The following is a 6,000-nucleotide window of genomic DNA, read 5'->3' as shown; positions in this document are numbered from 1 at the left end:
CTTTTATTATTCCAGTAGGGCCTGACCTGACCTCGTCACTACTCTACCGAGGTTAGACTTGGCACTTACTGGGTACCGTTGTGGTGTACTTATACTACGCTTCTGCACATCATTTTGTGCAGATCCAGCTACTTCTTGTCAAACCGGACATCAGTGAACTACCCGTACGCGGAGTCTTCAAGGTGTATCTACCAGCGTCCGTAGACCTCAGAATTACCTTATTATGTTGTTTTTCCTTATTCTCTTTAGACTCTGATGTATAGAGACACTTAGAATAAATTCTTAGAAGCTTGTGACTTATTTCTATCGGGTTTTGGAAGTTGTAACTATTTGAATCGCGGTTTGATTTATTTTATATGTTGATATTTGAGTTTCAAATTTGTAGTCCTCATAATTGATAGGCTTACCTAGTCTTAGAGACTAGGTGACATCACGACATCCTGCAGAGGGAAATTGGGATCGTGACACTCTGCCTCAACCTCGGCCTCGGCCTCGACCCTGGTAGTAGCTTCCATTGGGGGCTTCGGCTCATGTCCGACTGTAGATGTTGTGCGTGTTCTCGCCATATGCGGGAGAACAAGAATAGAATGGTTCAATCATCAATAATAGAGTAAAATTGCACGATAGAGAAGGAAGGAAGTGAAGTTTTTCCTAAACTCCATAGCCTCTAGAAGATAAATACTGACGTCTCCATACCGATCCTCCAGACTCTACTAAGCTTGCTCATGACTCATGAGACGTAGGCAACCTAGTACTCTAATACCAACTTATCACAACTCGGAATTCCCACCCTCGGGACAGTGATTGCGCCTAATATTTCACTTTCTAGGAAAGCCAACGTTAGAATAGTTTTTAGCCATTTTTAAACAATTCAAATTAAATGATAACCAAGAAACTGAATAAACTAAAATGGAGCGAGTAACCCAAAATAACACTGATATCTAGATACAATCCCATAACTTGTGTCACAAGTACACGAGCGGCTAGAGTGAACGAAAGCATAACTGTCTGAAATAAAATAAACAACTAGAATGATATAGAAGGGGTCTTCAGGTTTGTGAGTGTCGTGTAGTTGTACCTCAAGTCTCCACCAAGCAATCAATCCGAGCAATCTAGTTACCGCCGCTAGGACCGACTTCAAAATCTGCACAAGAAGTGCAAAGTGTAGTATGAGTACAACCGACCCCATGTACTTTGTAAGTGTCGAGCCTAACCTCAACGAAGTAGTGACGAGGCTAAGGCAGGTCACTTACAATAACCTATACGTAGTATAATAATAATAATAACAATAGGAAAGGAACATAGGAAATAATGACAAAGTAGTTAACTGATGAAAGCAAACCCAATCCTCGAAATCAGTGAAACCAGAAAATCCAATCCTCAGAATCGCAGATGAAAATACTGAAAATTTAAACAATCCAACAATGAGTACAACACACACAATCCGTTGTGGCGCGTAACCCGATCCCACCGTACAAACACAATCCTCCCTTATTTCACCATATCAATATCAAGAATAACATATAAAATCCGTTGCGGAGCGCAACCGATCCCACGGTATCAATATCAAATCCTCCCTTATTTCACCATATCAAAATCACATATAATATCTGTTGCGGCGTGCAACCCGATCCCACCATACTAATATAATATCCTCCCTTATTCCACCATATCACAACCGTTGCAGTGTGCAACCCGATCCATAAACAAAATCAATAAATGTAATCAATTCAACAACTCAATTCATAAGAATCTCTACGATTAAAGAATACGAAAACAAAGCAATAAGGAACCCCTGTATCAAATCAAGGAATACTATAATTTATACAAAGTAACAACACAAGCCAAATATAGGACAATTAAAGGGTACAAGTAAGGCAATTAAGGCAAGTAGCAATTAATCATGAAATTATGGAGAAAACGAATATTTCAATACAAGACTAACTAATGACAAGTAGCAAGTTATGGCATAGAAAGTAATTAAAGCATTTAGCAGTTAAGACATGGAATAAGATAATTAATGAAATACATGAAAGCATGGAAATAATTATTTTAACGGCGTATATGCACTCGCCACCTCGCATATACGCCATTACACATGTAATTCAAATAACATATAGCTCAAGGGTTCCTAATTCCCTCAAATCAAAATTAGACCCAACACTTGCCTCGTTCTGCAAGCAAATCAAAGCTCAATCGGGGCCTTTCCTCTAAAATTTGCCTCCAAACCATTCGGATCTAACAAAAATCGACTTAATATCAACAAACAATGCTAGGGAAATCAATTACAATATATAAAGTTAAAATCTTTACACTTTTCCCAAAAAGTCAACAAAAGTCAACCCCAGACTCGCTTGGTCAAAACCCGAGATTCGGACAAAAATTCAATTACAAATTTACCCCCGAGGCCGATTACGCAATTATTTCAAAATCTGGCCTCTATTTGAGGTTTAAATCTTAATTTTACAAAAATATTCAATTCTACCTAAACCCTTAATTTTCTACCATGAAAGAGCTTATATTAAGGTTAAAAATCAACGGGTGTTGATGGAAATGGAAGAAAACGAGTTAAAGTATATTAATCTATGAAATGGTGATAAAATATATCTTCAAAAATGCCTTAAGGCCGAACTCTAATGTGAAGATGGTGAAAAATGCGTGAAATCCCGATTTTTAGAAGTTTTAAAGTCTAGGCGCGCCAGGTGTTCTTCGCATTCGCGAAGCACCTAACGCATTCGCGAAGAGCACTGGCCAAAAGGCCATGTAACGACCCGGCCGGTCGTTTTGAGTATTACAACCCCGTTCCCCTATTTACTTCTCAATTTATGCTTTATAATTGTTATGTGACTCGCCGGGGTGGTTAGTTAGGGTCTGGTGAGGTTTGAGAATGAATTGGGGCACTTAGTTCCAAGGTTTAAAGTTTAAGTTAAAATAGTGACCGGATGTCGACTTATGGGTAAATAACCCCGGAATAAAATTTTCTGATTCCAATAGCTTTGTAGGGTAATTTTGGACTTAGGAGTGTGCCCGAAAAATTATTTGGAAGTCCATAGTGGAATTAGGCTTGCAATGACGAAAGTTAAATTTTTTGGAAGTTTGACCGGGGGTGGGGGGTGACTTTTTGATATCGGGGTCGGAATCTAGTTCTGAAATTTTTTATATCTTCGTTATATCATTTATGACTTGTGTACAAAATTTGAAGTCAATCGGACTTGATTTGATAGGTTTCGGCATCGAATGTAGAAGTTGGGAATTCTTAAGTTTCTTAAGCTTGAATTGTGGTATGATTCATGATTTTAGCTTTATTTGATGTGATTTGAGACCTCGTATAAGTTTGTATCATGTGTTTGGGACTTGTTGGTATGATTTGAAGGGTCCCGAGGGGCTTGGTTGTATTTTTGGATCATTGGTTGAGAGACTAGTAAAGTTAAGAAATTTGGGAGTTTGACCATGGTCAATATCGGATCAATATTGGGTTAAGACGACCTCTTTTAAGTGTTTTGAGAGCACGAGCAGGTCCGTAGCATGTTTTATGATTGAAATTCATATATGATTTGTGTCCGGGAGGTTCCGGATGAATTTCAAGGTGGTTTCGTATCATTTCAGAGAAGTTTGAGTTTGCTGGTTTCTAGTGAGGTACTGTTCATTCGCAATTGCGAACTATTTATCGCAATTGTGAAAACACTGTTCATTCGCAATTGCGAACCATTTATCGCAATTGCGAAAACACTGTTCACTTGCAATTGCGAACAATTTGTCGCAATTGTGAACATTGTTCATGGGAGGTACTGTTCATTCACAAATGCGAACCTCGACAGAATGTTTAAGATGTGAAAATGGGACCATTTTTACCAAATTGGAGCTCGGGAAGAGGCGATTTTCGGGAGATTTTCAAGGAAAACGACGGGGGTAAGTGTTCTTAACTCAATATTGGTCAAATTACTCGAATCCATGGTTATTTTTAACATTTAATTGGTGAATTAAGTTGGAAGATTTAGAAAAACCTCTTGGATAAAAGTGAGGATTTGAGGGCCGAATTGTTGTCGGAAATTAGTAATTTTGGTATGGTTAGACTCGTGGTTGAATGGATTGTCGGATTTTGTGAGCTTCGTCGGATTCCGAGACTTGGGCCCCACAGGCAATTTTTGGGTTAAAATTCAGATTTTTGTTAGAAAAAATTGTATTTTCTTATGGAATTTATTCCTATAATTTGTATTTATTGAATCAAATTAATTATAATTAGATTCGAGCCGATCGGAGTTGGAAAATCAAGAAAAGGGCATACTACTTGATTGATTGGGCGTGGTTCGAGGTAAGTGACTTGTCTAACTTTGTGGGGAGGGGGGAGGGAGGGGAGGGAATTTTCCTTAGGATTAATGTTGATATGATAATTGTGATGTGTTGAAAGTCGTGTACACGAGGTGACGAGTATGTACACGGATTAAATATGGAAGATTATGTCTTTAAATTGTGTAGATCATTGTTGCATATTAATTAAATTATTTGATCTTGTTATATTCTGTATCATTGATTTAATTTCTATACTTTAAATTTGCTTGACCTTTTCTTGCTAATTATTTTACCTGCTTAGTTGAAACTTGGTTTCTTTTATTCTGTGCATTATTTGAAGGTTGAATTTCTTTAATTTAAATATTATTAATACGAAGTAATTGATATTTTAAATTTGGTATTGAGGCAACGTGTTAAAAATTATAAAAATTATATTTTTGCTGAGTTATTTATTCCCGAATATTTTGAGAGATTTTTGTACTCATTGTGATTGAGCCGTGAGCTCCCTATTGTAGAAAATATTGTTGTTGTTGATTTATTTTGGCAATTTGAAATATTTGAGCACTTGAGGTGCAGATTGTGATATATTGTGATATTGATATGCATGCGGTAGTATAAGGTCTGGATGTTGAAACGCATGCCGTGAGATAAGGGTGGCTTGATACGCGTGGCTAGTTGGGGAACTACTAGAAGTCATGCGATGTGATAAGGGTGGCTAAAATGCGGGATGCTATTTCGGGGAAAATGATTTCTTTAAAATTTAATATGAAGCCCGCGGTGATATAAGAAAATATGATATTGTGAATCTATTTATGATTTGGGACTACGAGGCGGTAGCTCGGGAGTTCCCTTGTTGATATTTCTTTATGGCTACATTTGCCTTTGATTATTGTCGTGATGTTTCTTAAAGTTGTAAATTTCTGTTTTCTTTCCGCGAGGTATTACTTTCCCTTATTTTGTGTAATTTAATGGTGACATTCTACTTACTTGATTCATTTCCATTGTCATTTATTGTTATTATGTTGTTAAACATTTCACCATGTCTTTTATTATTCCAGTAGGGCCTGACCTGACCTCGTCACTACTCTACCGAGGTTCGGCTTGGCACTTACTGGGTACCGCTGTGGTGTACCCATACTACGCTTATGTACATCCTTTTGTGCAGATCCAGGTACTTCCTACCAGCCTAGATATCAGTGAGCTACCTGTGTATGGAGACTTCGAGGTATATCTGCCTGCGTCCGCAGACTCTGGAGTCCCCTTCTATCCTTATTATGTTGCTTCTTTATTTTCTTTAGACTCTGATATATAGAGACATTGAAAAAAAATTCTTAGAAGCTTGTGACTTATTCCTACCGGGATTTAGAAGTTGTAATTATGTGAATTTCAGATTTATTTATTTCGCATTGACAGGCCTACCTAGTCATAGAGACTAGGTGCCATCACGATATCCCACAGAGAGAATTTGGGGTCGTGACATGCCATCATGATCGCGGTCACCTTTTCACGTTCGCGAAGGCTTATCCCCCATTGCCTTCGCGTTCACGAGCCTAGGCTCGCGTTCGCATAGAGTGACCTACCTAGCTCCCCCAAAACCCCACAAACCTTCGCGTTCGCGTGTGGGTGGTCACATTCGCGAAGGGTAAGCCTCCCAAAGCTTCGCGTTTGCGAGTTGTTTCCCGCATTCGCGTAGAGTAAAACCACCCTAGC

Source organism: Nicotiana tabacum, chromosome 14 (genome assembly GCF_000715075.1).
Source record: "Nicotiana tabacum cultivar K326 chromosome 14, ASM71507v2, whole genome shotgun sequence".
In the NCBI taxonomy this organism is placed as follows: domain Eukaryota; kingdom Viridiplantae; phylum Streptophyta; class Magnoliopsida; order Solanales; family Solanaceae; genus Nicotiana; species Nicotiana tabacum.
This window is presented reverse-complemented; position numbering follows the sequence as displayed.